Below are 10171 nucleotides of genomic sequence, written 5' to 3'. Positions count from 1 at the left end.
GCACCCATTGGGGAAGATGCATTGCTGGGGACCCAGCTCAGTGCCTACACTCTCTGTGACTATATTGTGGCTGATTATATTGCAAACATAATTTGGACTTCCTAATTTACTAACTTGCCTTGTGCTCCTAGGACCATATTTCCTCACATTTTAAAGGGCAGTATGTTACCTTCGTTGCTTCCGTATGTAGCGCTATGCTAAGTATCTGAATCCAAGACATTCTGGGCTGGGGGATAACGGGCTATGGGGGGGCTCTGAAGAGGGCAAATGTAACTAGGTAGCTTTATTGTCAAGTACAGCTTTGTAAAATATAGGAGTTAGATTTTCTTTGTTGAAACAACATTTTAGTTTTTTTTCATGAATTTTTCTTAGAAATGTTATAATAAGCTCTCAGAATTAACCCATTTTTCTGATTGCAACTGATGGCAGAGAACAGCTGTTTCATCGATGAAAATATTCCCTCATTGGAAGAATAGTGAACCTATTTCACTATTTAAATTTTTTTGGTTACATAATCTCATATTTACCATGGTCTGACATCTTTGTCATTTTAGGTAGGAATGTCTGACCTTTGAATAGATATATATGTTTTCATTTCTAACTCTCTTTATCAGAAGCCCTCTGGGTTTTTTGCAAGTCTTGAATCCTTGCCTGTGTTTGATCTGTGTTGCCAAGTTTGGGACTGCTTCAGTCTGGGGCTGGGCCATCCACAGAAAGCATTTTAGTGCATACAAAAAATCCTAACTATGCCTAAAGACTTTTCTGAATGGAAAAGCATATTGCCAGCATCCACCATTCTCGCTTCATCCTCACATTTAACAGCTTTAATCCAAACACTAACTTAAAGTTTGACCCTTGCACAATTAAGAAGTACTTAACTGTACTTTAGCTATATTTATTTTTAGATGTGGCTGAATTTTAACACCTAGCTAGCCAAGTTATAGTACAAAAGCAATTCACTGACTGAAAATGTGTTTTTTATGGGAAGCATGTTTTTATGCAGAAAAAATCTGCTTTATTCACACAGGTATAAATCTGGAATAATTTCATTGTCTTCTGTGGCATCGTACCAGTGTAAAACAGATTCCGTACTGTGATTAGTAAATGTTAGTCAAAAATAAACTAAAATATCCAGGTATTTTCACATAGATCCATACATGAATAGAAATGCTACATTTGCTGATAGATTATGATAATATTAAACCTACCCAATTATGTTCATTCATGCTGTTCAAAGACATGCCAGTGATCTTTCAATTGCTGAGATTATGGTGCGATAGTGCATTGCTATTTTATTTTATACAGTGCCTTTCTTATATGAGATCTTAAAATGCTTCATACAGTGAAATGAAGTAACACCTGGCATAAATCTTTTAGGCCTTGTCTACTCTTGCAGCGGTGAGTAGGATACCTGTAGCCAGGGCCGGTGTAAGGAAGTTTCGCGCCCTAGGCGAAACTTCCACCTTGTGCCCCCCCCCAGCCCTGCAGCAGCTCCCCCCCCGAAGTGTGCCGCCCGCCCCCGTAGCAGCTCCCTACCCCCTGGCCTGAGGAGCCCTGCAGTACCTCCCCACCCCAGCTCACCTCTGCTCCGCATCCTCTCCAAGCAGGACTGCTCAGTGGAACCCCTGGGTGGAGGCTGCTGGCAGCAGCGTACTGTCCCAGGTGACAGGGCAGCCCAGAGGATTCCAGGGGCCTGGGGTCTTTGGCGGCGGGGGGGCCCTTCCTCTCTGGGACCTGCCGCCGAAGTGTCCCGGAGACCCGCCGCGGGGCCCCCCCATCGCCGAATTGCTGCCGAAGCGGGACCAGCTGCCGAAGTGCAGCCGGGTCTTCAGCGGTAATTCTGTGGTGGAGGGCCCCCGCCGCGGGTCTCTGGAGCACTTCGGCGACTGGTCCCAGAGCGGAAGGGCCCTCCGCCACGGAATTACCGCCGAAGACCGGGCTGCGTGTTGGCAGCAGGTCCCGCTTCGGCAGTAATTCACCGGCGGGGGGTCCTTCCGCCCCGGAGCGGAAGGACCCCCTGCCATCGAGGACCGGGAGCAGAATAAGCTCCAGGGGCCTGGGCCCCGTGAGAGTTTTCTGGGGCTCCCAGAGCGAGTGAAGGACCCCGCTCCAGGGGCCTCGAAAAACTCTTGTGGGGACCCCTGGGGGCCTGGGGCAAATTGCCCCTCTTGCCCCCCTCTGGGCAGCCCTGCTGGCGTGCTGACCCAGAGGAAGCCCTGGGCTGTGGGCTGCCGCGGCGGCGCTCTGACCTGGGTAACCCCCTGGGCTGCGGGCTGCCACGGCGATGCTCTGACCCGGGGGACACCCTTAAAATGCTTCATACAGTGAAATGAAGTAACACCTGGCATAAATCTTTTAGGCATTGTCTAGTCTTGCAGTGGTGAGTAGGATACCTGTAGCCAGGGCCGGTGCAAGGAAGTTTCGCGCCCTAGGCGAAACTTCCACCTTGAGCCTCCAGCCCTGCAGCAGCTCCCCCCTCCGAAGTGTGCCGCCCGCCCCCGTGGCAGCTCCGTACACCCTGGCCTGCGGAGCCACTGGGCTACCGGCTGCCACTGGCAGCTCAGACTCCCTCTTTGTCCCAGCAGCAGTGGCTGTGCAACCATTTAAAAAAAATTGGGCGGCGCTTTTTGGCGCCCCCAAATCTCAGCTCCCTAGGCAACCGCCTAGTCCGCCTCAATGGTTGCACCGGCCCTGCCTGTAGCTATATGTGGCAATGAAAGGCTCTGGCAGTAGGAAGCAGCGCAGAAGGGGTCTGGCAGCTCCCCACTGCTGGAGGCTTTCCTGGCTGCCTCTCCTGTGCCAGAGCCTTTTTCCACTGCTGGAGGCTTTCACTGCAGTGGGCAAAGGCTCTCACAGTGCGGACGCAGCAGGACACTAAACTGCTAAAAATAGCAGGGTATACGTGGGAGGCACTGCTTAGGTGTGTAGACAGCCACGTATGCTATAAGATTTTGGCATGTCTCTACTCTGCTTGCCTGTATACACTGCTTTTATACTTGTACTAGCTGGGTGTTCAGTGTCTGTACTATAAACCCTGCTGCAACTGTAGATCTACCCTTATAAAGTGAAGCAAAGACAATGGGCCAAATTCTTTCATTGACACCAGCATATGTCTGTTGAACAGTGTAACTGAGAAGAAAATGTGGCCCATTAGATTGTAAATAAGACAATCAAACCCAAGAGCAGAAGAAGAGCTAATTTAAATGGTCACCACAAAGGCAAAAAGCAGGCCCAGATCGCATTCTTTGCAGTTACAATTAGCATACATGATTGCTAAACTTATAAGACAAAGATTGGGATGAATGATGATAGATAGCACAAAACAGAAATTGCTACATTTGATTAATGGTTTTGCAGGTACAGGAAAGATAAGAAGATGGAACATTTAACACCCGTGATAGAAAAGACGTTCCCAAAACCTCAGGCCAGAGGCTTAGAACTAATAGTTTATTGAACAAGATGGACAAGGGTATGTGACTACTCCCTTCACATCTAGGACTGAGCCACCCCCATACTGGAATTGCTAAACTGCTTGTGTAACTAAGAGTATAGTAAAGGTGGTACATAATGGAAACAAGTGAAGTCAATCCATATGCTTGTCATAAAAAAGAAATAGCATTTCTACAGTTTGGGATGGATGAGAACACTTAACAATAAGAGAAATTTCCCCAACTCTGCTAGCCATAGGCCTGGCAATCAGTCCATAGAAGACACAGGATAACTAGCTATGTGATCCATGTTAGCAAATATTTGAGCCACCTGTAGCACTTCACTGATTGAGGATCCATGCCCATCTAATGTCAGACTGCTGCATCAGATAGTGACTGAGGCATGGAGTGCTGCCAAATGTTGTGTCCAAGCAGCCTGCGTATACCATAGAGCATATCCAGGTCAACAGCCTGTTTTGTCCTGGCAAGAAAACCTCTTCATTCAAACATTCGTTTGGACCCATGAGACACCAATAAAACTGACTGAGGCTGCTTTTCACTTACTTATGTTTAGGATTCAGTATACTCTGCACAGACGGATTGAAAAACTAAATGATTCCCTGAGATTCTATTCACTAAGAAGATTTTAGGTAATGTAGGAAGGAGCTATATTTGTCAGGGCTGAGTAAAGCAGGGCCTTCTGCAACTTCTTTAAACCCTTGTTACCTAAGTGGTAGTATGTGGGAAATATTTCCAAGCTTACTGAAACAGAGCATTCTACTTATAGCTAACTCTATATCTGCCCCAACTGTGTGGCCTTCTATAGGAAACAGTTTTTCTTGTAAGATTTTTACTGAAAAGTGTCTGAGGGAAGGCTGAAGTGCTCCAGTGATCCACAGACCAGGTATAACAGAAGCCGTACAATCTTCTCCATAGTGCCCTGATAATATGACAACCTCTCTAGCTGGATGGGGCCTTTCTCATGGGAATTAGGTTTTGATATATTATTTATCTTCAGTACTAGTGAAGTAAAACTCCAGATAAATAAGTGATAAATTTAATATTGATGGAACACATTCCCCTTCCCTTCAAAAACATTACTTAGAGAAACAAAGCAATTAATTCCTCATCTCTCACCAAAAAGTGTGGCTGGACCAAAGTGTTCTATTGAACCGAGATGCTTTGCTGGGTTAGGAAGATGGGTTGCCTTCTTTTACCCTGCACCTATGCAGTTTGTTTTTCTTGCTCAGTACTCTCTGAGGTTTTGTGACAAAGTGCTGGGCAAAAGCAACTGAGTCAGCCCTCTGGTCACTGCAACTCTGATTAATTACTCCAGAGTAGATGTCATTATGAAAAGTTGTCCCTAACTGATGAGCTGAGGAGAACTAAGAGGTTAATCAGGTTGGGATGGGTTCGATCACAGAGACCCCCTTGAGACTGTCACCTGATGTGCTGGAATTACCTCTGAGCCTATTTTCCCTGCCAGCTTGGGACTCCAGAACCCTGCCTTGTTGAGCCTGCTGCATGTTAGCCTGCTGCATGTTAGCCTGCTGCAACATAGACCCAGGTCTGGTCCACACCCCCGAAGCTGCAGACTTTAACCAAAAACTGCTCAGCAGGTCATTTACATCTGTAGCGCTTCTGGTGAAGATGTTCTAAGCTGATGGGAATGAGCTCTCCTGTTGACATAACTCCTGTCAACATAGCACTGTCTACACCAGTGCTTAGGTCAGTATAAATTACGTCACTCAGGGGTGTGGATTAGTCACGCCTCTGAGTGGCATTAGTTATACTGAGATAATTTATAGTATAGACATAGTATAAGGGTAGTGGAAAGTAATATTATAAATAAACTGCACTGGATGTTTTACCAGCAAAAAACAAACTGAGCTGTTTGTGGACTTGAGCAGAGGTAGGAGCAAGTGGACCCTGGCACAGGTCTCCATAGTCTTTTGTGTACATGCCACTATATCCATGTTACACATAATAAAAATGTAAATGATAAAACAAGTTTTAGTCTAGTATTGACACTTCTGTATCCTGGAGAACAGTTCTTGGGGAAAATTTGGTTGAAATGAAGACTAATACAGGACCTTCAGGTCAACTTGGGGAAGTGATTTTGGAAATCTCTGGATTGCTATTATAAAAACATTATATTTATTAATGTTTTCAGTATTGTTGTAGTCATGTTAATACCCTGGGATCAAAGAGATAAGATAGGTGAGGTAATATCTTTTATTGGACCAACTTCTATTGTTGAAAGAGACAAGTTTTGAGCCCACACAGAGCTCTTCTTCAGGTCTGGGAAAGGTCAGAGTGTCACAACTAAATACAGAGTGGATCAGATTGTTTAGCAGAAGGAGTTAACATGTGTTGCAAGAGACCATTCAAACGGAAGTGGGCAGTTAAAACCTGCAGTTATAAGACAAAGAAGAGTTCATGGGTTACTGATTGTTATAATAAACCATAAATCCCGTTTTCTATTCAGTCCATAATTTTTGTGTCTAACAAAGTTATGAATTTAAGCTCCCAAGCTTGTTTTATGAAGGTGTTATGAAGGTTTCCTTTGAGGGTGAGTGTTTTGTGAAGTGTTCACCCACAGGTTATATGGTATTGTATGAGGTATATCATGTGCTATGATAAGGATGTGTAGGATCTATGGATAGAGAAAGGTGTATTGTGGAGGGGTATTGATCATCACTGCAGGTTTTGCATCTGTTGTTATGGCAGGATCTGGTGCCACTTGGAGTTGGTGTGTCCTGGTCTGTGGGGAGTTTGTTTCTGATGATCAGATTGGAGAGATGGGAGTTGTTTAAAGGCCAGAAGTGAAGGTTTGGGAAATATTTATTTCAAGATGTTGTTCCCATTGAGTATGGGTTGTAATTGTTTAATGATACCTTGTATAGGGTTCCAGTGTGGGAAGGCAGGTGACAACTAAGGATGTGCAGTTGTAGGATTTTTTTTTTTGTATTGAAGCAGGTTCTCTCAAGGTATTTAGGTGGCCTGTTCCATGATGTAGTTAATTTCTCTCGCGGAGTGTCTTTGTCTGAGGAAGGTGGTTTTAAATGTGTTAAGATGTGTATCCCAGACTTTCACCTTGGAGCATATTCTGTGGTCTCTGAGTGTCAGGCTGTAGATAACAGATTTCTTGGTGTGTTTGGGGTGGTTACTGGCTCTGTGAAGGTAGATGGGTTTCTTGTATATAGTTGTTTGTAGGGTTCCATTGCTGAAGTTGATCATGGTGTCTAAGAAGTTGATGTTGCTGTGGGAGTGTTGTAGAGAGAGTTTGGTGGATGGACAATGGTTGCTGAAGTTGTAGTGGAAATCTAAGAGGGAGTTTAGTGTTGGATTGAGATTCACTTATTCAGCAGATGGATCTAACAGATCTTCATTAAGGCAAAACACTCGGAAAGTAATGATCGGTTGCTTATAGTGGGAAGCTCATCAGGATGATCTCATCAGAGTTGCCTCTGGCAGCTTCAACCTCCCTTTGTTACACAAACTTATTTATAACTTTTTGCTATCTTTTCTTATCCATATGTATTAGTCTATCACTTGCAAGTTAGTTTAAACCAGCCTTTTCTAGCTCTTTAGTTACTTTATTTTTATTTTTTCTCACAAACATGATATTTGTGGCAGGCAGTGATGCCATCATTGTGAGGGACATTGGTGTAGAGGAAGGTGACCTCCAGGGTGACAGTGCTGGTGTTCTGAAGGAGGGTGTTAATGTTGCAGAGCTTCTGGAGGAAGTTGGTTGTGCCTTAGAAGGAACTGGCCTTTGTGTGATGAGTGGTTTAAGGATGGCTTCTATGAGTGATGATATTCCTTCAGAAAGAGTTCCATAGCCAGATATGATGCGTCTGTCTGGGTTTCCTTGTTTGTGTATCTTGGGAAGCATGTGGAAGGTCCCTGGTGTGGGTTCATGAGGGATGAGTTTGTAGAGTTTCTCTTGGAGTTGTTTGGGAAAGGATTTGATGATATCCCTAGATTCCTGTGAACTGTGGTGTGGGAGGGACTTCTTTGAATTCTTCATAGTAGGTGGTGTCAGAGAGCTGTCCGTTGGCCTGCAACACAAGAACCCTCCCTTGTCCTATGACTGCAGAGTTGTTAACTGCCCACTTCACTTTGAATGGTGTCTTGCAAGATGTTTTAACTCCTTATGTTAAACAATCTGTTCTACCTTCTATTTAGCTGTAACATTATGAGTACATTTCCCAGTTCTGAAGAAGAGCTCTTTTACCAACAGAAGCTGGTTCAATAAAATATATTACCTCACCCACCTTGTCGCTCTTATATTTATTAAGTTCATATTTTTATATAAAATCCTATGGAAAAATAATTGCACATCCATCATCATCTTTATAGAAAATCCAGGGATCTTCTGAAAAAGCTTCTTTATTTTGGCTGTCTTCTCAGAGTAAAATCTGTGGTCTTTATGGCCTACAAAAGTTGCAAAACTGTGTTCATGATATTCATGACCTAATTGTCTTTTCTGGGAAGTGCAGGTCTTTTCATAAAATTAGAGAGAAGGAGTGAGAAAATGCAGAATAAGGATACAAACTTGAGAAATTCTCTCTATAGTAATTTGAATTATGGTCTCCATACACTGCAGAGTTCTTTCCAAATCTACGTGTGCAAGGGAATAGTCCTTCAACTAATTAGCTATTTTTCAAATAAATCATTTGCTATCAAAATTCCAGAGAACCTTTATTGGAATGGTGCATGGTCTGAAGCTTTAGATTTGATTAATGAACTGCTTTGCTGTTGATCACTTCACTGCAGTGTTACTGCATTCCTTTGGGACAACATTTCAATCAATAGAATGTTAGAATTTAGGTCATACCTAGGATGCTCAGCTGCAAGCAGTAATTTCAGGGCTCAAAACTTGGACCAGATGCCTATAAGTCAGAGAATGGTAGAAAAAAATTGGAGCTGCAGTAAAGTCTCAACATGACTGGCCCTGCATTTATAGCAAATATGTCTACCCTTAAATGGCTACAGTGGCACAGCCACAGTTCTGTAGCTATGCTGCTTTATTACTTCAGGGGAGACACTTACTGCAGTGATAGGAGGTGTTCTCCCGTTGGTGTAGGTAATCAACCTCTCTAAGAGGCAGTAACTAGGTTGATGGAAAAATTCTTCAATTGATCTAACGCTGTCTACACTGGGTTTTAGGTGAGCTTAGATACATCTCTCAGGGGTTTGGATTTTTCATGCCCAGAAGTGATGTAGCTATGCCAATTTAAGTTCTCACTGTAGGCTATCCTGGAGACTAGGACAGAGGATACTCTAAGAGGGAAATTGAAAGTAAAGTGGATATAAACTTGGAACAGGAAGTCAATTGCTTTTTGTATTTGGATCCACTTCTACCATCTCTCTCTTGCTCTAATCTTTATATATTTATAAATCTACATAACCTATGTTCTTACAAGATACCCATCTCTGTGACATCATTATTTCATTGAACATGTTGGGTGATTGTTCTGCAAGATTCACCTTTCTGTGGTAATGTACGCTAAGGAAGTATTACCTGAGTGTATTTTAAAATAACATAATCACTAAATCTAAGTGACTGGCTGGAATTTAACATTAAGCACTGGTGGTTTTGCAGAAATATTCCTAATATTAAAGACCTCACTGTTTACATGATTTCAGAAGTTGATATTTTTAAATCAGATTGCTTTATGTTGCCTTCACAGTTGTTGTTGTTTGTATTATAGTAGTACCTGGAGGCTGCCATCAAATCAGAGTCCCACTGTGCTCTTTCCCCAAACAGCCGACAGTCTAAATATAAGATTAAGACTAACAGGTAGATACCACAAACAGAGGGGAGGAACAGAAGGTAAAAGTGAGACAGTTGTGCTTAGGGAAATAAGCAGCAGTCCTTTTGTCTGGCTAACCATTGAGCCAGAGGTTTGCAAGACTGTTCTTTTCTGCTCTTTTTGTGTCAGGATGTTTTAGAGCCCTGGAGGAGCAGGAGCCAAGGAGGTTTTAAGCAACATTTGCACCAGTCCCTCTATCCCGGACTGCTCTATGACCCAAATGTAATTTAGATTGCTCTGGGGCCTGTCTAAATTATGACAGCCTCCCTAGGATGCCTTTCAGGCCAGAGCTGCCCGAAGTCTTCACAGTGCTATGTGCTGGGCCCTACCCCTGGCAGAACCCCTGTGTTGTAAAGGAGTCCTTGGAAGGCAACCTTACAACTGTCTTCTGCTATTCGGGAATGGGTGGGAACCTCCCCTGTCTGGGCCCTGTGCTTTTACAGCCTGTTTATGCCACTCTGGCCGTTTCACCCAGTGTAAAGCAATGTAGCAGGGATTGGGCTCTCACCCTTTATTTGTGAATGGGATGTTGCAAATAGTTCTTAAGGGCTGGAGATTCAGTACTTCCTTACATTATTGCTCACATCCATCTATATTTTCTGCCCCTGCTGCTATCAGCTTCATAACAAAAGTGTTTTGGATGCATCTCTAGTCTCCTATTGCCCATCTCATTATTCCATCATTTCAGTGCACACTTAAGGTTAATTATAGACACACAGCACTATATGAGTGTGAGAGAGAGAGAGACATGATAACAGCCTGCAACCAAGTGAAGGATATAAACATGAAGGAAACAGAATTTATGTAGTATGATACATGGGGCTATAACTAGGACAAATGGGATAAAACTAAGAAAGGGGAAAGTTAGGATGAATATCAGGTGAAACTGCTTGACAGTGCAGTTATTAAACTGTGGGATAA

Source organism: Gopherus evgoodei, chromosome 4, assembly GCF_007399415.2.
Source record: "Gopherus evgoodei ecotype Sinaloan lineage chromosome 4, rGopEvg1_v1.p, whole genome shotgun sequence".
In the NCBI taxonomy this organism is placed as follows: Eukaryota; Metazoa; Chordata; order Testudines; family Testudinidae; genus Gopherus; species Gopherus evgoodei.
Note: the sequence above shows the minus strand (reverse complement) of the source record.